Below are 23,392 nucleotides of genomic sequence, written 5' to 3' on the forward strand. Positions count from 1 at the left end.
AGAGACGGAGAGACAGTTACAGTGAGGCAGAAACAGATAGAGACAGAGAGGCAGAGACAGACAGACAGAGACAGAGAGGCAGCTTCAGAGAGGCATAGTCAGAGAGGCAGAGACAGAGAGGCAGAGACAGAGAGGCAGAGTCAGAGAAGCAGTTCCAGAGAGGAAGAGACAGAGAGGCAGGGACAGAGAGGCAGAGACAGAGAGGTAGAGACAGAGAAGGAGAGACAGAGAGGCTGAGACAAAGAGGCTGAGACAGAGAGGAAGAGACAGAGAGACAGAGACAGAGAGGCAGAGACAGAGAGGTAGAGACAGAGATGCAGAGACGGAGAGACAGTTACAGTGAGGCAGAAACAGATAGAGACAGAGAGGCAGAGACAGACAGACAGAGACAGAGAGGCAGCTTCAGAGAGGCATAGTCAGAGAGGCAGAGACAGAGAGGCAGAGACAGAGAGGCAGAGTCAGAGAAGCAGTTCCAGAGAGGAAGAGACAGAGAGGCAGGGACAGAGAGGCAGAGACAGAGAGGTAGAGACAGAGAAGGAGAGACAGAGAGGCTGAGACAAAGAGGCTGAGACAGAGAGGAAGAGACAGAGAGGCAGAGACAGAGAGGCTGAAACAGGGTAACAGAGAGGCAGAGACAGAGAGGCAGAGATAGAGATGCTGAGAAAGAGAGACAGAGAGGCTGAGACAGAGCGGCAGAGACAGAGAAGCAGAGATAGAGAGGCAGAGACAGAGAGGTTGAGACAAAGGGGCAGAGACAGAGAGGCAGAGACAGAGAGGCTGAGACAGAGACACAGAGAGAGAGGCAGAGACAGAGAGGCTGAGACAGAGAGGCAAAGTCAGATAGGCAGAGACAGAGAGGCTGAGACAGAGAGGCAGAGACAGAGAGACCATGACAGAGAGGCCAAGACAGAGAGGCTGAAACAGAGAGGCCAAGACAGAGAGGCAGAGACAGAGAGGTATAGTCAGAGAGGCAGAGTCAGAGAGGCAGAGACAAAGAGGCAAAGACAGAGAGGCAGAGACAGAGAGGCAGAGACAAAGAGGTAGAGACAGAGAGGCTGAGACAGAGAGGCAGAGTCAGAGAGGCAGAGAAAGAGGCAGAGACAGACAGAGACAGAGAGGCAGAGACAGAGAGGCAAAGACAGAGAGGCCGAGACAGAAAGGCTGTGACAGGGAGGCAGGGTCAGAGAGGCAGAGACAGAGAGGCAGAGAAAGTGGCAGAGACAGACAGAGACAGAGAGGCAGAGACAGAGAAGCAAAGTCAGACAGAGACAGAGAGGCAGAGACAAAGAGGCAGAGACAGAGAGGCTGAGACAGAGAGGCAGAGAGAGAGAGGCAGAGTCAGACAGAGACAGAGAGGCAGAGACAGAGAGGCAGAGACAGAGAGGCTGAGACAGAGGGAGGCAGAGAGAGAGAGAGGCAGAGTCATAGAGGCCGAGACAGAGAGGCAGAGACAGAGAGGCAGAAACAGAGAGGCAGAGACAGAGAGGCAGAGACAGAGAGGCAGAGACAGAGAGGCAGACACAGAGAGGCAGAGACAGACAGAGACAGAGAGCAGAGACAGAGCGGCAGAGACAGAGAAGCAGAGATAAAGAGGCAGAGACAGAGAGGTTGAGACAAAGGGGCAGAGACAGAGAGGCAGAGACAGAGAGGCTGAGACAGAGACACAGAGAGAGAGGCAGATACAGAGAGGCTGAGACAGAGAGGCAAAGTCAGATAGGCAGAGACAGAGAGGCTGAGACAGAGAGGCAGAGTCAGAGAGGAAGAGACAGAGAGGCTGAGAAAGAGGCAGAGACAGAGAGGCTCTGACAGAGAGGCAGAGACAGAGAGGCCAAGACAGAGAGGCCAAGACAGAGAGGCTGAGACAGAGAGGCCAAGACAGAGAGGCCAAGACAAAGAGGCTGAGACAGAGAGGTAGAGTCAGAGAGGCAGAATCAGAGAGGCAGAGACAAAGAGGCAAAGACAGAGAGGCAGAGACAGAGAGGCAGAGAAAGTGGCAGAGACAGACAGAGACAGAGAGGCAGAGACAGAGAGGCAAAGACAGAGAGGCCGAGACAGAGAGGCAGAGACAGACAGAGACAGAGAGGCAGAGACAGAGAGGCTGACACAGAGAGGCAAAAACAGAGAGGCAGAGACAGAGAGGCAGAGTCAGACAGAGACAGAGAGGCAGAGACAGAGAGGCAGGGACAGAAAGGCTGAGACGGAGAGGCAGAGAGAGAGAGGCAGAGTCATAGAGGCAGAGAGAGAGAGGCAGAGTCATAGAGGCCGAGACAGAGAGGCAGAGACAGAGAGGCAGAGACAGAGAGGCAGATTCAGAGAGGCAGAGACAGAGAGGAAGAGACAGAGAGACAGAGGCAGAGAGGCAGAGACAGAGAGCCAGAGACAGAGAGCCAGAGACAGAGAGCCAAAGACAGAGTGGCAGAGACAGAGAGGCATAGACAGAGAGACAGAGACAGAGAGGCAGAGACAGAGAGGCAGAGACAGAGAAGCATAGTCAGAAAGGCAGAGATAGAGAGGCAGAGACAGACAGAGACAGAGAGGCAGAGACAGAGAGGCAGAGACAGAGAGGGAGAGACAGAAAGAGACAGAGAGGCAGAGACAGAGAGGCAGAGACAGAGAGGCAGAGACAGAGAGGCAGAGACAGACAGAGACAGAGAGGCAGAGACAGACAGAGACAGACAGAGACAGAGAGGCAGAGACAGAGAGGCAGAGACAGACAGAGACAGAGAGGCAGAGACAGAGAGGCGGAGACAAAGAGGCAAAGACAGAGAGGCAGAAAAAGAGAGGCAGAGTCAGAGAGGCAGAGACAGAGAGGCTGAGACAGAGAGGCTGAGACAGAGAGGCTAAGAGAGAGAGGCAGAGACAGAGAGACAGAGACAGAGAGACAGAGACAGAGAGGCAGAAACAGACAGAGACAGAGAGGCAGAAACAGACAGACAGAAACAGAGAGGCAGCTTCAGAGAGGCAGAGTCAGAGAGGCAGAGACAGAGAGGCAGAGACAAAGAGGCAGAGTCAGAGAGGCAGTTCCAGAGAGGAAGAGACAGAGAGGCAGGGACAGAGAGGCAGAGACAGAGAGGTAGAGACAGAGAAGGAGAGACAGAGAGGCTGAGACAAAGAGGCTGAGACAGAGAGACAGAGAGGCAGAGACAGAGAGGTAGAGACAGAGAAGCAGAGACAGAGTGACAGATACAGTGAGGCAGAAACAGACAGAGACAGAGAGGCAGAGACAGACAGACAGAGACAGAGAGGCAGCTTCAGAGAGGCAGAGTAAGAGAGGCAGAGACAGAGAGGCAGAGACAGAGAGGCAGAGTCAGAGAAGCAGTTCCAGAGAGGAAGAGACAGAGAGGCAGGGACAGAGAGGCAGAGACAAAGAGGTAGAGACAGAAGGAGAGACAGAGAGGCTGAGACAAAGAGGCTGAGACAGAGAGGAAGAGACAGAGAGGCAGAGACAGAGAGGCTGAAACAGGGTAACAGAGAGGCAGAGACAGAGAGGCAGAGATAGAGAGGCTGAGACAGAGAGACAGAGAGGCAGAGACAGAGCGGCAGAGACAGAGAAGCAGAGATAGAGAGGCAGAGACAGAGAGGTTGAGACAAAGGGGCAGAGACAGAGAGGCAGAGACAGAGAGGCTGAGACAGAGACACAGAGAGAGAGGCAGAGACAGAGAGGCTGAGACAGAGGCAAAGTCAGATAGGCAGAGACAGAGAGGCTGAGACAGAGAGGCAGAGACAGAGAGGCCATGACAGAGAGGCCAAGACAGAGAGGCCAAGACAGAGAGACTGAGACAGAGCAACCCGTTCTCACACAAGACAGCACATATATGACTTAATGCTTAAAGTCAATATGTTGAATATGAATTAGTAAATATGTGATATATTCCCAGTTACTTTTTTTACCAAGGCCCAAACTCTTCCTCACGTACCAATTTACGTGTCACAGTACCCGTCCGTCAACATAGATAGCAGAATATTCGTGATTGGTTCAATTATAAGGAAAATTGTAGTTTTCAGGTCCCACATGGGTTGTGAAATTTACCTACTGTTGTCCATGCTCTTATAATATTACAGATCAGCTATATCCTATTGAAGGCTCGTAGTTTTGTTTTGAGAAATATTAGTTGTTCTTAGTAAATTATAATAAGCACTATAAATTATTACATAGAATAACAGTGCTTCACCAATCAATATTATATACCATAGTTTGGCTTTAAAAATCTTTAAAGAATGTTTTGTAGGAACGCTAACAGAAAACGATGTTACATTTGAATGTCTATGGGGTAAACTACTGCAAACAGGACGGTATTGTGTCTACTATACCAACTATAGCTAGGATGGGTATATTGTCACCTACCGCCTGTTAGGTGGGAAAGGGGTCCAGTACCACCCACAGGATGGGTATGAGGGTCACATCCACCCACAGGATGAGTATGGGGATCACATCCACCCACAGGAAGGGTATGGGGTCCAATACCACCCACAGGATGAGTATGGCGTCCACTACAACCCACAGGATGGGCATGGGGCTCCAACCACCCATAGAATGGGTATGGGGCTCCAACCACAAATAAAATGGGTATAGGGTCCAATAACACCCACTGGATGTTTAAGGCGTCCATTGCCGAGCGTCGAGCTCGAAAACCGCAGCATTCATCTCAGAACCATGCCTATTTCACACAGATTCCTTAATAAACGTAAGAGTTTTATATGTCACAAGAAAGATAGAAATATAAGCTTCATTCTAAATACCTTACCATGGGCATATTTAAATTTAAAGCGAAGATACGTGTACTTTTATAATAGCCGAGCTTTAACCCCGGACAGATTGATCGACCGAGCAACTCTCTCTCAGAACAATGTTTATTTCACGTGAATTCGTTAATAAACACAAATGTTTTATATGTCTTAAGCAAGATAGAAATAAGAGCTTCATTTTCAATACATTACAATAGACATATTTATAGCTCAAGTGAAGATACATATGTTTTTATAGTAGCGCTCAGTAGCTTGTCGGGCATGGAGTGCAGACGCCTACGCACTTGCCGATATATTGTATAATTAACAAAGATACGCTAATAAAGCCTAAAATCTTATATGCCTCCAGAAAGACCGAGATATGAACATTATTATGATTTCACCAAATGAAATAGATCATGTTCGAGAACAAAGATATATCAATTTTAAATTAAGTTTCGACTCTTGCTCGGGCGAGAGAGAGGGAGCGACTCTCGCCCCATCTATTGGAGATTCTGTCCACTAAAGACCCAAAGCAACTCAAACCCTCCTAGCATTATTTAAGTAATGAAGTAATATGGTATATTTACTATAATGTGGGTGCTGAATTGCAGAACATGAGAAAACATATATTTACTCCAAACTAATATAATTTCATTATGAAATAAGTAAATAAGTAGCATCAAAGGAAGTCGACGGTCCAAGCGTCAATGTTGTGGAACGACTTATCCAAGATATATCGTTGTTTGGAAAGTGTTTGTTGGCATATCCAGTTGTCACACTTCTCTGCACAAATTATCACAAATTTAAATTATAATGTTAACAAGTAGAATACGTATTTTTAATAAAATCTAACATAGCTAGCCAGAAAACATTTAACATTTATTAAAAAAATATATGTTTGGAAGTTAAATCGACTTCATAGGACAATAGTGTTGTTATATATACTTGTTATTCGTTGACATGCGTTCGCTACTTAAACTACCATGTACTGTACTTATGTGAAATCTCCCATGTCTCTTCGCTCATCTCACCGAACCCTACAGGCTCTGTGATATATTGCTTAATTAATTGAGATTCACAAATAAAGCTTATAATTGTATATGTTATCAAAAAGGCAGAGCTTATTTTAGTTCATTTATTATGCACCCCATACCCATCCTATGGGCGATAGTGGAGTGTTACAGAGGCGCATAATGGGCTCAGGGACTGAGCCCCACAATTCATATAGCCAAGGAAGTTATATATACGTCACTATACAAGGCACTTTACATTTATGGTGAGTCACACAGTTACTAGTCTTGCTCCACACCCACCCAACTGGGCGGCAGCTTTACAGTCATGTGTTCCACACCCACCCAACTGGGCGGCAGCTTTACAGTCATGTGCTCCACACCCACCCAACTGGGCGGCAGCTTTACAGTCATGTGCTCCACACCCACCCAACTGGGCGGCAGCTTTACAGTCATGTACTCCACACCCACCCAACTGGGCGGCAGCTTTACAGTCATGTGCTCCACACCCACCCAACTGGGCGGCAGCTTTACAGTCATGTGCTCCACACCCACCCAACTGGGCGGCAGCTTTACAGTCATGTGCTCCACACCCACCCAACTGGGCGGCTGCTTTACAGTCATGTGCTCCACACCCACCCAACTGGGCGGCTGCTTTACAGTCATGTGCTCGACACCCACCCAACTGGGCGGCAGCTTTACAGTCATGTGCTCCACACCCACCCAACTGGGCGGCAGCTTTACAGTCATGTGCATGCATTACCTACAGTCAGCAAATTTCGGATACTTCGCTAAGATTTCGGGCAGCACATCATTATGAATGAAGTACTTACACATTTCATGGACACTATTGATGTTGTTATCTTTAAATTCCGCTATTTTTCACATTCCATTATATAATGACGCAAAGTATGCAAATAGTTCTGCTGACAGAGTTTACATTTAGTCAAATCTACATCATCAGATGTTACAAACTTCCAGAGGTACTTGTAGCTGAGCCTAAACCTAGCAGTGGTAACATCTAGAAGTCTGCTAGCATTATTGGATGACCCATAGACGAGCGATTCATCAAAGTTTATACAATATTGTGAAATTGAGAGTCAGTGTAGTAACATAAATTGGTAAATAATAAATATTGTAAGTTAAGAATCTGATGCATGTGTGTGTGTTGGGGGGGGGGGGCGGGGGTTATACCCTTGGTAAGCGAGAGTGGAAAGTAACCTTAGACGTACTGCGGTCAATGTGGGGGGGAGAGGGGGAGGGAGGGTGGGAGAGTCAAATCCACCCTCCAACATCTGGGCATAGTACCACCAGCCTCCACAACACTCCATCAGCCTCCAGCTGATGCTTGTAGATGCCTCATCTAACCTCACCTATGTCACACATTAACCTACAGTTCCTGTGATAATTAAACTCATCACAGTGGCGTCTCACCAATATAAACTGTATTGGATTTTGTCCCGAAATAGCTGTATGCTGACTGGACGTGTATGTATGTATGTATGTATGTATGTATGTATGTATGTATGTATGTATGTATGTATGTATGTATGTATGTATGTATGTATGTATGGATAGATGGATGGATGTATGTATGTACGCATGCATGCATGTATGTATGTATGTATGTATGTATGTATGTATGTATGTATGTATGTATGTATGTATGTATGTATGTACGCATGTATGTACGCATGTATGTATGTATGTATGTATGTATGTATGTATGTATGTATGTATGTATGTATGCATGCATGTATGCATGTGTGTATGTATGTATGTATGTATGTATGTATGTATGTATGTATGTATGTATGTATGTATGTATGTATGTACGCATGCATGTATGTATGGATGTATGTATGGATGTATGCATGTATGTACACATGTATGTACGCATGTATGTACGCATGTATGTACGCATGTATGTACGCATGTGTGTATGTATGTATATATGTATGTATGTATGTACGCACGCATGTATGTATGTATGTATGTATGTATGTATGTATGTATGTATGTATGTATGTATGTATGTATGTACGTACGTATGGATGGATGGATGTATGCACGCATGCATGTATGTATGTATGTATGTATGTATGTATGTATGTATGTATGTATGTATGTATGTATGTATGTATGTATGTATGTATGTATGCATGCATGTATGCATGTGTGTATGTATGTATGTATGTATGTATGTATGTATGTATGTATGTATGTATGTATGTATGTATGTATGTATGTACTCACCTATTTGTGCTTGCGGGGGTTGAGCTTTGGCTCTTTGGTCCCGCCTCTCAACTGTCAATCAACTGGTGTACAGATTCCTGAGCCTACTGGGCTCTATCATATCTACATTTAAAACTGTGTATGGAGTCAGCCTCCACCACATCACTGCCTAATGCATTCCATCCGTTAACTACTCTGACACTAAAAAAGTTCCTTCTAACGTCTCTGTGGCTCATGTGAGTACTCAGTTTCCACCTGTGTCCCCTTGTTCGCGTCCCACCAGTGTTGAATAGTTTATCTTTGTTTACCCGGTCGATTCCTCCGAGGATTTTGTAGGTTGTGATCATGTCTCCCCTTACTCTTCTGTCTTCCAGTGTCGTAAGGTGCATTTCCCGCAGCCTTTCCTCGTAACTCATGCCTCTTAGTTCTGGGACTAGTCTAGTGGCATACCTTTGGACTTTTTCCAGCTTCGTCTTGTGCTTGACAAGGTACGGGCTCCATGCTGGGGCCGCATACTCCAGGATTGGTCTTACATATGTGGTGTACAAGATACTGAATGATTCCTTACACAGGTTCCTGAACGCTGTTCTGATGTTAGCCAGCCTCGCATATGCCGCAGACGTTATTCTTTTTATGTGGGCTTCAGGAGACAGGTTTGGTGTGATATCAACTCCTAGATCTTTCTCTCTGTTCGTTTCATTAAGTACTTCATCTCCTATTCTGTATCCTGTGTTTGGCCTCCTATTTCCACCACCTAGTTTCATTACTTTGCATTTACTCGGGTTGAACTTCAACAGCCATTTGTTGGACCATTCACTCAGTCTGTCTAGGTCATCTTGTAGCCTCCTACTATCGTCCTCAGTTTCAATCCTCCTCATAATTTTTGCATCATCGGCAAACATTGAGAGAAACGATTCTATACCCTCTGGAAGATCATTTACATATATCAGAAACAGTATAGGTCCAAGGACTGACCCCTGCGGTACTCCACTCGTAACGTCTCGCCAATCTGAGACCTCACCCCTCACACTGACTCGTTGTCTCCTGTTACTTAGGTACTCCTGCATCCAACGGAGTACCTTCCCTTTCACTCCAGCCTGCATCTCCAGTTTTTTCACTAACCTCTTGTGTGGCACTGTGTCAAAGGCTTTCTGACAATCCAAAATATGCAGTCTGCCCACCCTTCTCTTTCTTGCCTTATTTTTGTTGCCTGGTCGTAGAATTCAAGTAACCCTGTGAGGCAGGACCTGCCATCCCTGAATCCATGTTGATGCTGTGTTACAAAGTTCTTTCGCTCCAGATGTTCCACTAGCTTTCTTCGCACAATCTTCTCCATCAACTTGCATGGTATGCAGGTTAGGGACACTGGTCTGTAATTCAGTGCCTCCTGTCTATCCCCTTTCTTGTATATCGGGACTACGTTAGCTGCTTTCCAAATTTCTGGCAGTTCCCCTGTTGCCAGTGATTTGTTATACACCATGGAGAGCGGGAGGCACAGTTCTTCTGCTCCTTCCTTTAGTATCCAAGGGGAGATTCCATCTGGACCTATAGCCTTTGTCACATCCAATTCTAGTAAACACTTCCTTACTTCCCCGCTGGTAATCTCAAACTCTTCCAGTGGTTCCTGGTTAGCTATTCCCTCTCTTATCTCTGGGATTTCTCCTTGCTCCAAGGTGAAGACCTCCTGGAATTTCTTATTCAGTTCCTCACACACTTCCTTGTCGTTTGTAGTGAATCCTTCTGTCCCTAACCTTAATTTCATAACCTGTTCCTTTACTGTTGTTTTTCTCCTGATGTGGCTATGCAGCAATTTAGGCTGAGTCTTTGCCTTGCTTGCGATGTCATTTTCGTATTGTCTTTCTGCCTCTCTTCTCATCCTAACATATTCATTCCTGGCATTCTGGTATCTTTCTCTGCTCTCCAGTGTCCTGTTATTCCTATAGTTTCTCCATGCCCTTTTACTTTGCTGCTTAGCTAGCCTACATCTCTGATTAAACCATGGGTTTCTCATCTTCATTTCACTGTTTTCCTTTTGGACTGGGACAAACTTGTTTGCTGCATCCTTGCATTTTTGCGTGATGTATTCCATCATATCTTGGGCCGTCTTTTCCCTGAGCTCTGTTTCCCATGCTATATCTGCTAGGCATTTTCTTATCTCCTCATAGTTTCCCTTTCGGTATGCTAACCTTTTGGTTTCGGTATCCCTTCTCGAGTTCAATAACCCTTCTTCAATCAGGTACTCAAACACCAATACACTGTGGTCGCTCATTCCTACTGGGTCCTCAAAACTGATTTCTCTTATGTCAGAGTCGTTCAGGGTGAAAACCAGGTCGAGTCTCGCTGGTTCGTCGTTTCCTCTCATCCTTGTGGGTTCACTGACATGCTGGGTTAAGAAGTTTCTAGTCGCCACCTCCAGTAGTTTGGCTCTCCACGTATCCTCGCCTCCATGCGGTTCCTTGTTCTCCCAATCAATCCTGCCGTGATTGAAGTCCCCCATGATGAGCAGGTGGGATCTATTTCTACAGGCAGAAGAAGCTGCCCTCTCAATTATAGTGTTAACTGCCATGTTGTTGCTTTCGTACTCTTGACTGGGTCTTTTGTCATTTGGTGGAGGATTATATATTACTGCTACTACTATCCTTGGTCCTCCCATTGTCATGGTGCCTGCTATGTAGTCTCTGAAACCCTCACAGCCCGGGATAGCCATCTCCTTAAAACTCCATTCCTTTCTCATGAGTAGGGCCACTCCTCCTCCTCCCCTACCTTCCCTCTCTTTCCTTATTATTGTGTACTCCTGGGGAAACACGGCATTCGTTATGATTCCAGAGAGTTTTGTTTCAGTGAGTCCAATTACATCTGGGTTCACTTCTTGTGCTCTTTCCCTTAGTTCACTTGCCTTGCTTGTGATCCCATCTATGTTCGAGTACATTGCCCTGAAACTAACTCTCTTCTGCTTCTCCTCTGGGGAGGACCTGTGGGGTCTGGGGTGAGCGGGAGCTGGGAGGATCTGGTATGGGGAGACTGGTGGAGGAGGAAGGGCTTGGGGGGGTAGGGGGGAGGGGGAGGGTAGGGGGAGGGGGAGGGTAGGGGAGTGGGTGAGGGGGGGAGTGGGTGAGGGGGGGGGAGGGGGAGGGGGAGTGGGTGTATGTATGTATGTATGTATGTATGTATGTATGTATGTATGTATGTATGTACGCATGCATGTATGTATGGATGTATGTATGGATGTATGCATGTATGTACACATGTATGTACGCATGTATGTACACATGTATGTACGCATGTATGTACGCATGTATGTACGCATGTATGTACGCATGTATGTATGTATGTATATATGTATGTATGCATGTGTGTATGTATGTATGTATGTATGTATGTATGTATGTATGTATGTATGTATGTATGTATGTATGTATGTATGTATGTATGTATGCATGTATGCATGTATGTATGTATGTATGTATGTATGCATGTGTGTATGTATGTATTCCCAATCACGTTAAAGACTCCCCCTCTATCATCCAGTTAAAGAGAAAAACAACTATACTAAATAATCAACTCCTTGTAACTTTAATTATGCTGGCCTTCCTATCTGTATTCAGACTGAGCCTACTATCATTATCGGTGATTATAACGCTAGGCATAGGAATATTGGTAATTCGCAGTTCAGTAATCGTAACGGCAACCAACTGGTGTCACTATTAGGTAGTCACGATGATGCACAGATTGTGGGTGACCTTGAACCAACGCATATCTACGGAGGTATTCTTGATCTATGTCTGGGTGTCAACGTCTCCCACACCGTGTGCGCCTCGTCAATAGTGCCAGATATGGCGTCTGATCATCTGGCCATATTAGCCACTGTAAGCATTGGCAGCTCTATCCACCCTGGTGGAGTGTTCAAGCGGAAGAGGCTGGCTGTGCCCATCGATCAACGAGACAATCTTGTTGCTCATGTGTCAGATTGGTGCCGTTCATCTGAGCCTTCATCAGTTGAAGATTTTAACAATGAGCTCACAGGTACTATCGAGCAGTTTATAGAATCACTTGATTCATCGTCCAGGCCACGTAACCCAAATTACACTGGTTATAGCACTTATGCTTATTATAATGATTCTAAATTGCATGCACTAAAACGCACTGCCAGAATAATTGGACTAGCTTGTAGAAGGACCCGCACTGCTGAAATGCTTCGGCTCTTTCAAGCGGCTCTGGCTAAGGCCAGGGAACGTATGGTGGAGCTGAGGCAGACAGACTGGGAAACTTTTGTCCGTGGTCTCAATTCTCACACGCCACTAAGTCGGGCATGGAAGGATATCAACAAGATCAAAGGGAAAAATGCTGCAGAGATCTCGTACCCTAATCCTCTGCACAGAGCAAATGAGCTTGTTGATGCTTGGGCCACGACTTCCAGCTTTGACAGTCTTCCTCTACCCTCACAGAATGAATTAAATGATAGATATACTGATAGGGCAAGGTTCCTTGACTTTATGCGTCATCAAGAGGATGACTGTGACATGCTTTTTACTGAATACAAACTAGATTCTGCTCTACATAAAGGCAAAGCTACATCACCCGGGGAGGATGGAGTTACTTACGGCATACTGCTTATGCTTCTGCTAGTTCCAGGGAATACCTTTCTTCAATTGTATAATATGAGCTATGTAACTGGGGAGCTTCCTAAGTCATGGACCAACAGTGTTATTATTCCCATTCCTAAACCTCACCAGCCGAGTGCTTTATGCCCAGTCTCCCTCACTAGTTGTCTCTATAAGTGTCTTGAGAAGATGGTTCTCAACCGTCTCCTTTACAAAATTAATAATATGTTGTCTCCCCAGATATATGGCTTTATGCATGGAAAGAGTGTACATCACTGTATTACCACATTCCTCACCCTGCATACTGATAGGTCATATACCACTTTCCTAGATCTTAAGTCAGCCTTTGACATTGCTAACCCACACGTCATTATGAGAGAACTTGCTAAAATGAATGTTGGAATGTTAATGTTCAAAATTGTTCAAACTGAAATAAATATATAACACTGTACGGTACAGTTGTGTTTAATTATGTTTTGCGATTCCTATGGAAAAGGTATTTCTGCACCAAGTACTACTAGGTCATTATGAGATATGCTGAATGTTGTCAATATACCATCTGAATACGCCTCACTTTGCGTTAATCATTGGACGTCCTAATGATTAAGGTCCCCAAAAGGACTTAATCAGACCTCAGTGGATAATTTTACTCTCTCTCTCTCTCTCAGAGCATCCCCTTATGTGTTGTATGTGGGTGCTGAAGTTCAGTCTCTTGTCTATGTATAGGTGAAGGAACTTTCCATAATTGTTATTGCTAATGTATACTTGTAATACTGGGTATACATCCGGTGTTCTTACCCTCGACCGCGGCGAGGGTAAGCCGCGGTCGTATGGTCTGAAACCCACAAATATTTACAATGGGGGGTGGGGGGGGGGGATAACATTTCCTCTTCAAGCACACGCACACAAATGAACTATGTTACTTAACTGGAAGCACTCGTACAACATAATTTACACGATTTCTCAGGATAGTTATACTTCTTACCAGCATATATACAGTATAGTACCTAGGAGGTTCTCTTCAATGATATCTAAGATAATTAAAAGAACCCAAGCAAACCACTGTGGAAATGTGCAGGACAAACATATCAATTGTGACACTAGCTCTCCACTTATGGCATTTGCTTAATTTAGAAACTGTACTTGTGGTCGATCTCGAACCCATGTTGTTGATGTGACGATGTGTTATGAATTTTGTGGCTAGCTCCTCAAGATTGTAACTTGCTTAGAAAAATAAATTGTGTGTTCAGTCCCTGAACCCATTATGTGATAAATTAACTAAACTAAAAACTATAGTCTGGCGACGAAGCCTGAACTGCATAATGTAAATAGGGATTAACCAGAAAAAGATATAGGTGAAGAATAACATCAGGTAACTGCGTTAATTACAATATTAGATCAAACTAACATTGATTTTCAAAAGGTTGTATATTTTCCATCAATGGAGAGCATCAGCCAAGAAGCCTTCTTTAAAATATGAATATCTTTCCTCACCCAATAAGATCTAATCTCTGAATAAAACGCAAAAAACGACTTGATTGTAACCTATCCACCGCTGCCCATTGGATGGGGGAGAGGGGGTTATGTGTAGGATAAACAAATCAATTGTGACACTAGCCCTCCATATATGTCAGTTGCTTAAATTATAAACTGTACTTGTGGTCGGTCTCGAGCCCATTGTTGATTTGACAATGTGCATTGACTTTTGTAACTAGCTTATCAAGATTATAACTTCCTTGGCTATATGAATTGTGGGGCTCAGTCCCTGAGCCCATTATGCGCCTCTGTAACACTCCACTATCGCCCATAGGATGGGTATGGGGTGCATAATAAATGAACTAAAATAAGCTCTGCCTTTTTGATAACATATACAATTATAAGCTTTATTTGTGAATCTCAATTAATTAAGCAATATATCACAGAGCCTGTAGGGTTCGGTGAGATGAGCGAAGAGACATGGGAGATTTCACATAAGTACAGTACATGGTAGTTTAAGTAGCGAACGCATGTCAACGAATAACAAGTATATATAACAACACTATTGTCCTATGAAGTCGATTTAACTTCCAAACATATATTTTTTTAATAAATGTTAAATGTTTTCTGGCTAGCTATGTTAGATTTTATTAAAAATACGTATTCTACTTGTTAACATTATAATTTAAATTTGTGATAATTTGTGCAGAGAAGTGCGACAACTGGATATGCCAACAAACACTTTCCAAACAACGATATATCTTGGATAAGTCGTTCCACAACATTGACGCTTGGACCGTCGACTTCCTTTGATGCTACTTATTTACTTATTTCATAATGAAATTATATTAGTTTGGAGTAAATATATGTTTTCTCATGTTCTGCATTCAGCACCCACATTATAGTAAATATACCATATTACTTCATTACTTAAATAATGCTAGGAGGGTTTGAGTAGCTTTGGGTCTTTAGTGGACAGAATCTCCAATAGATGGGGCGAGAGTCGCTCCCTCTCTCTCGCCCGAGCAAGAGTCGAAACTTAATTTAAAATTGATATATCTTTGTTCTCGAACATGATATATTTCATTTGGTGAAATCATAATAATGTTCATATCTCGGTCTTTCTGGAGGCATATAAGATTTTAGGCTTTATTAGCGTATCTTTGATAATTATACAATATATCGGCAAGTGCGTAGGCGTCTGCACTCCATGCCCGACAAGCTACTGAGCGCTACTATAAAAACATATGTATCTTCACTTGAGCTATAAATATGTCTATTGTAATGTATTGAAAATGAAGCTCTTATTTCTATCTTGCTTAAGACATATAAAACATTTGTGTTTATTAACGAATTCACGTGAAATAAACATTGATCTGAGAGAGAGTTGCTCTGTCGTTCAGTCTGTTCGGGGTGGGAGCTCCGTAATTTTTAAAATACATGTATCTTCATTAGAACTTTAAATATGTCTATGGTAAAGTGTTTAAAGTGAAGCTTATATGTCTGCCTTTCTTAAGACATATAAAACATATATGTTTATTAACGAATTCACGTGAAATAAACATTGTTCTGAGAGAGAGTTGCTCGGTCGATCAATCTGTCCGGGGTTAAAGCTCGGCTATTATAAAAGTACACGTATCTTCGCTTTAAATTTAAATATGCCCATGGTAAGGTATTTAGAATGAAGCTTATATTTCTATCTTTCTTGTGACATATAAAACTCTTACGTTTATTAAGGAATCTGTGTGAAATAGGCATGGTTCTGAGATGAATGCTGCGGTTTTCGAGCTCGACGCTCGGCAATGGACGCCTTAAACATCCAGTGGGTGTTATTGGACCCTATACCCATTTTATTTGTGGTTGGAGCCCCATACCCATTCTATGGGTGGTTGGAGCCCCATGCCCATCCTGTGGGTTGTAGTGGACGCCATACTCATCCTGTGGGTGGTATTGGACCCCATACCCTTCCTGTGGGTGGATGTGATCCCCATACTCATCCTGTGGGTGGATGTGACCCTCATACCCATCCTGTGGGTGGTACTGGACCCCTTTCCCACCTAACAGGCGGTAGGTGACAATATACCCATCCTAGCTATAGTTGGTATAGTAGACACAATACCGTCCTGTTTGCAGTAGTTTACCCCATAGACATTCAAATGTAACATCGTTTTCTGTTAGCGTTCCTACAAAACATTCTTTAAAGATTTTTAAAGCCAAACTATGGTATATAATATTGATTGGTGAAGCACTGTTATTCTATGTAATAATTTATAGTGCTTATTATAATTTACTAAGAACAACTAATATTTCTCAAAACAAAACTACGAGCCTTCAATAGGATATAGCTGATCTGTAATATTATAAGAGCATGGACAACAGTAGGTAAATTTCACAACCCATGTGGGACCTGAAAACTACAATTTTCCTTATAATTGAACCAATCACGAATATTCTGCTATCTATGTTGACGGACGGGTACTGTGACACGTAAATTGGTACGTGAGGAAGAGTTTGGGCCTTGGTAAAAAAAGTAACTGGGAATATATCACATATTTACTAATTCATATTCAACATATTGACTTTAAGCATTAAGTCATATATGTGCTGTCTTGTGTGAGAACGGGTTGGACAGAGAGGTAGAGTCAGAGAGGCAGAGTCAGAGAGGCAGAGACAAAGAGGCAAAGACAGAGAGGCAGAGACAGAGAGGCAGAGACAGAGAGGTAGTGACAGAGAGGCTGAGACAGAGAGGCAGAGTCAGAGAGGCAGAGAAAGAGGCAGAGACAGACAGAGACAGAGAGGCAGAGACAGAGAGGCAAAGACAGAGAGGCCGAGACAGAGAGGCTGTGACAGGGAGGCAGGGTCAGAGAGGCAGAGACAGAGAGGCAGAGACAGAGAGGCAGAGACAGAAAGGCAGAGACAGAGAGGTAGAGACAGAGAGGCTGAGACAGAGAGGCAGAGTCAGAGAGGCAGAGACAGAGAGGCAAAGACAGAGAGGCCGAGACAGAGAGGCTGTGACAGGGAGGCAGGGTCAGAGAGGCAGAGACAGAGAGGCAGAGACAGAAAGGCAGAGACAGAGAGGTAGAGACAGAGAGGCTGAGACAGAGAGGCAGAGTCAGAGAGGCAGAGAAAGAGGCAGAGACAGACAGAGACAGAGAGGCAGAGACAGAGAGGCAAAGACAGAGAGGCCGAGACAGAGAGGCTGTGACAGGGAGGCAGGGTCAGAGAGGCAGAGACAGAGAGGCAGAGACAGACAGAGACAGAGAGGCAGAGACAGAGAGGCAAAGTCAGACAGAGACAGAGAGGCAGAGACAAAGAGGCAGAGACAGAGAGGCTGAGACAGAGAGGCAGAGAGAGAGAGGCAGAGTCAGACAGAGACAGAGAGGCAGAGACAGAGAGGCAGAGACAGAGAGGCTGAGACATAGAGGCAGAGAGAGAGAGAGGCAGAGTCATAGAGGCCGAGACAGAGAGGCAGAGACAGAGAGGCAGAAACAGAGAGGCAGAGACAGAGAGGTAGAGACAGAGAAGGAGAGACAGAGAGGCTGAGACAAATAGGCTGAGACAGAGAGACAGAGACAGAGAGGCAGAGACAGAGAGGTAGAGACAGAGAGGCAGAGACAGAGAGACAGATACAGTGAGGCAGAAACAGACAGAGGCAGAGACAGACAGACAGAGACAGAGAGGCAGCTTCAGAGAGGCAGAGTAAGAGAGGCAGAGACAGAGAGGCAGAGACAGAGAGGCAGAGTCAGAGAAGCAGTTCCAGAATGGAAGAGACAGAGAGGCAGGGACAGAGAGGCAGAGACAAAGAGGTAGAGACAGAGAAGGAGAGACAGAGAGGCTGAGACAAAGAGGCTGAGACAGAGAGGAAGAGACAGAGAGGCAGAGACAGAGAGGCTGAAACAGGGTAACAGAGAGGCAGAGACAGAGAGGCAGAGATAGAGAGGCTGAGACAGAGAGACAGAGAGGCAGAGACAGAGCGGCAGAGACAGAGAAGCAGAGATAGAGAGGCAGAGACAGAGAGGTTGAGACAAAGGGGCAGAGACAGAGAGGCAGAGACAAAGAGGCTGAGACAGAGACACAGAGAGAGAGGCAGAGACAGAGAGGCTGAGACAGAGAGGCAAAGTCAGATAGGCACAGACAGAGAGGCTGAGACAGAGAGGCAGAGACAGAGAGGCCATGACAGAGAGGCCAAGACAGAGAGGCTGAGACAGAGAGGCCAAGACAGAGAGGCCAAGACAGAGAGACTGAGACAGAGAGGTAGAGTCAGAGAGGCAGAGTCAGAGAGGCAGAGACAAAGAGGCAAAGACAGAGAGGCAGAGACAGAGAGGCAGAGACAGAGAGGTAGAGACAGAGAGGCTGAGACAGAGAGGCAGAGTCAGAGAGGCAGAGAAAGAGGCAGAGACAGACAGAGACAGAGAGGCAGAGACAGAGTGGCAAAGACAGAGAGGCCGAGACAGAGACGCTGTGACAGGGAGGCAGGGTCAGAGAGGCAGAGACAGAGAGGCAGAGACAGAGAGGCAGAGACAGAGAGGCAGAGACAGAGAGGCAGAGACAGACAGAGACAGAGAAGCAGAGACAGAGAGGCAGAGACAGAGAGGCAGAGACAGAGAGGCTGAGTCAAAGAGGCCGAGACAGAGAGGCAGAGACAGAGAGGCAGAAACAGAGAGGCAGAGACAGAGATGCAGAGTCAGAGAGGCAGAGACAGAGAGGCAGAGACAGACAGAGACAGAGAGCCAGAGGCAGAGAGGCTGTGACAGAGAGGCAGAGTCAGTGAGGCTGAGACACAGAGGCAGAGACAGAGAGGCAGAGACAGAGAGGCAGAGACAGACAGAGACAGAGAGGCAGAGACAGACAGAGACAGACAGAGACAGAGAGGCAGAGACAGAGAGGCAGAGACAGACAGAGACAGAGAGGCAGAGACAGAGAGGCGGAGACAAAGAGGCAAAGACAGAGAGGCAGAAAAAGAGAGGCAGAGTCAGAGAGGCAGAGACAGAGAGGCAGAGACAGAGAGGCTGAGACAGAGAGGCTAAGAGAGAGAGGCAGAGACAGAGAGACAGAGACAGAGAGACAGAGACAGAGAGGCAGAAACAGAGACAGAGAGGCAGAGACAGACAGACAGAAACAGAGAGGCAGCTTCAGAGAGGCAGAGTCAGAGAGGCAGAGACAGAGAGGCAGAGACAAAGAGGCAGAGTCAGAGAGGCAGTTCCAGAGAGGAAGAGACAGAGAGGCAGGGACAGAGAGGCAGAGACAGAGAGGTAGAGACAGAGAAGAAGAGACAGAGAGGCTGAGACAAAGAGGCTGAGACAGAGACAGAGACAGAGAGGCAGAGACAGAGAGGTAGAGACAGAGAAGCAGAGACAGAGTGACAGATACAGTGAGGCAGAAACAGACAGAGACAGAGAGGCAGAGACAGACAGACAGAGACAGAGAGGCAGCTTCAGAGAGGCAGAGTAAGAGAGGCAGAGACAGAGAGGCAGAGACAGAGAGGCAGAGTCAGAGAAGCAGTTCCAGAGAGGAAGAGACAGAGAGGCAGGGACAGAGAGGCAGAGACAAAGAGGTAGAGACAGAGAAGGAGAGACAGAGAGGCTGAGACAAAGAGGCTGAGACAGAGAGGAAGAGACAGAGAGGCAGAGACAGAGAGGCTGAAACAGGGTAACAGAGAGGCAGAGACAGAGAGGCAGAGATAGAGAGGCTGAGACAGAGAGGCAAAGTCAGATAGGCAGAGACAGAGAGGCTGAGACAGAGAGGCAGAGACAGAGAGGCCATGACAGAGAGGCCAAGACAGAGAGGCTGAGACAGAGAGGCCAAGACAGAGAGGCCAAGACAGAGAGACTGAGACAGAGAGGTAGAGTCAGAGAGGCAGAGTCAGAGAGGCAGAGACAAAGAGGCAAAGACAGAGAGGCAGAGACAGAGAGGCAGAGACAGAGAGGTAGTGACAGAGAGGCTGAGACAGAGAGGCAGAGTCAGAGAGGCAGAGAAAGAGGCAGAGACAGACAGAGACAGAGAGGCAGAGACAGAGAGGCAAAGACAGAGAGGCAAAGACAGACAGGCAGAGACAGAGACACAGAGACAGAGAGGCAGAGACAGAGAGGCAGAGACAGAGAGGTAGAGAAGGAGAGGCAGAGAATGAGAGGCAGAGAACGAGAGGCAGAGACAGAGAGGTAGAGACAGAGAGGCTGAGACAGAGAGGCAGAGTCAGCGAGGCAGAGTCAGAGAGGCTGAGACAGAGGCAGTGAAAGAGAGGCAGAGACAGAGAGGCTGTGACAGAGAGGCAGAGTCAGAGAGGCAGAGACAGACAGAGACAGAGAGGCTGAGACAGAGAGGCTGAGGCAGAGACAGAGAGGCAGAGACAGACAGAGACAGAGAGGCTGAGACAGAGAGGCAAAGACAGAGAGGCAGAAACAGAGAGGCAGAGACAGAGAGGCAGAGACAGACAGAGACAGAGAGGCAGAGTCGGAGAGGCAGAGTCAGAGAGGCAGAGACAGAGAAGCAGAGACAGAGAGGCAGAGACAGAGAGGCAGAGACAGAGAGGCAGAGACAGAGAGGCAGAGACAGAGAGGCAGAGACAGAGAGGCTGAAACAGAGAGGTAGAGACAGAGAGGGAGAGACAGAGAGGCTGAGACAGAGAGGAAGAGACAGAGAGGCAAAGACAGAGAGGCTGAGACAGGAAAACAGAGTGGCAGATACAGAGAGGCAGAGGGAGAGAGGCTGAGACAGAGAGACAGAGAGGCAGAGACAGAGCGGCAGAGACAGAGAAGCAGAGACAGAGAGGCAGAGACAGAGAGGCTGAGACAAAGAGGCAGAGATAGAGAGCCAGAGACAGAGAGGCTGATACAGAGAGGCAGAGACAAAGACGCAGAGACAGAGAGGCAGAGACAGACAGAGACAGAGAGACTGAGACAGAGAGGTAGAGTCAGAGAGGCAGGGTCAGAGAGGCAGAGACAGAGAGGCAAAGACAGAGAGGCAGAGACAGAGAGGCAGAGACAGAGAGGTAGAGACAGAGAGGTAGAGACAGAGAGGTAGAGACAGAGAGGTAGAGACAGAGAGGTAGAGACAGAGAGACAGAGACAGAGAGGCAGAGACAGACAGAGACAGAGAGGCAGAGATACAAAGGCAGAGACAGAGAGGCAGAGACAGAGAGGCAGAGACAGAGAGGCAGAGACAGAGAGGCAGAGACAGAGAGGTAGAGACAGAGAGGCAGAGACAGAGAGGCAGAGACAGAGAGGCAGAGACAAAGAGGCAGAGACAGACAGAGACAGAGAGGCAGAGACAGAGAGGCAGAGACAGAGAGGCAGAGACAGAGAGGCAGAGACAGAGAGGCAGAGACAGAGAGGCAGACTCAGAGAGGCCGAGACAGAGAGGCAGAGACAGAGAGGCAGAGACAGAGAGGTAGAGACAGAGAGGTAGAGACAGAGAGGTAGAGACAGAGAGGTAGAGACAGAGAGGCAGAGACAGAGAGGCAGAGACAGAGAGGGAGAGTCAGACAGACAGAGAGGCAGAGTCAGAGAGGCAGAGTCAGAGAGGCAGAGTCAGAGAGGCAGAGACAGAGAGGCAGAGACAGAGAGGCAGAGACAGAGAGGCAGAGACAGAGAGGCAGAGACAGAGAGGCAGAGACGGAGAGGCAGAGTCAGAGAGACAGAGACAGAGAGGCAGAGACAGAGAGCCAGAGACAGAGAGGCATAGACAGAGAGGCAGAGACAGAGAGGCAGAGACAGAGAGGCAGAGACAGAGAGGCATAGAGAGAGAGACAGAAATAGAGAGGCAGAGATAGAGAGGCCGAGCCAGAGAGGCTGTGACAGGGAGGCAGGGTCAGAGAGGCAGAGACAGAGAGGCTGACACAGAGAGGCAAAGACAGAGAGGCAGAGACAGAGAGGCAGAGACAGAGAGGAAGAGTCAGACAGAGACAGAGAGGCAGAGACAGAGAGGCTGACACAGAGAGGCAAAGACAGAGAGGCAGAGACAGAGAGGCAGAGACAGAGAGGCAGAGTCAGACAGAGACAGAGAGGCAGAGACAGAGAGGCAGAGACAGAGAGGCTGAGACAGAGAGGCAGAGAGAGAGAGGCAGAGTCATAGAGGCCGAGACAGAGAGGCAGAGACAGAGAGGCAGAAACAGAGAGGCAGAGAGAGAGGCAGAGAGAGAGAAGCAGAGTCAGAGAAGCAGAGACAGAGTGGCAGAGACAGTCAGAGACAGAGAGGCAGAGACGGAGAGGCAGAGACAGAGAGCCAGAGACGGAGAGACAGAGACAGAGAGCCAGAGACAGAGAGGCAGAGACAGAGAGGCATAGACAGAGAGGCAGAGACAGAGAGGCAGAGCCAGAGAGGCAGAGACAGAGAAGCATAGTCAGAGAGGCAGAGACAGAGAGGCAGAGACAGACAGAGACAGAGAGGCTGTGACAGAGAGGCAAAGACAGAGAGGCAGAGACTGAGAGGCAGAGACAGAGTGGGAGAGACAGAGAGGCAGAGACAGAGAGGGAGAGACAGAAAGAGACAGAGAGGCAGAGACAGAGAGGCCGAGACAGAGAGGCAGAGACAGAGAGGCAGAGACAGAGAGGCAGAGACAGAGAGGCAGAGTCAAAGAAGCAGAGACAGAGAGGCAGAGACAGAGAGGCAGAGACAGAGAGGCAGAGACAGAGAGGCAGAGACAGACAGAGACAGAGAGGCAGAGACGGAGAGGCAGAGTCAGAGAGACAGAGACAGAGAGGCAGAGACAGAAAGCCAGAGACAGAGAGGCAGAGACACAGAGCCAGAGACAGAGAGGCAGAGACAGAGAGGCATAGACAGAGAGACAGAAACAGAGAGGCAGAGACAGAGAGGCAGAGACAGAGAGGCCGAGCCAGAAAGGCTGTGACAGGGAGGCAGGGTCAGAGAGGCAGAGACAGAGAGGCTGACACAGAGAGGCAAAGACAGAGAGGCAGAGACAGAGAGGCAGAGACAGAGAGGCAGAGTCAGACAGAGACAGAGAGGCAGAGACAGAGAGGCTGACACAGAGAGGCAAAGACAGAGAGGCAGAGACAGAGAGGCAGAGACAGAGAGGCAGAGTCAGACAGAGACAGAGAGGCAGAGACAGAGAGGCAGAGACAGAGAGGCTGAGACAGAGAGGCAGAGAGAGAGAGGCAGAGTCATAGAGGCCGAGACAGAGAGGCAGAGACAGAGAGGCTGAAACAGAGAGGCAGAGACAGAGAGGCCGAGACAGACAGAGACACAGAGGCAGAGACGGAGAGGCAGAGACAGAGAGCCAGAGACAGAGAGGCAGAGACAGAGAGCCAGAGACAGAGAGGCAGAGACAGAGAGGCATAGACAGAGAGACAGAGACAGAGAGGCAGAGACAGAGAGGCATAGACAGAG

Source organism: Procambarus clarkii, chromosome 17 (assembly GCF_040958095.1).
Source record: "Procambarus clarkii isolate CNS0578487 chromosome 17, FALCON_Pclarkii_2.0, whole genome shotgun sequence".
NCBI lineage: Eukaryota > Metazoa > Arthropoda > Malacostraca > Decapoda > Cambaridae > Procambarus > Procambarus clarkii.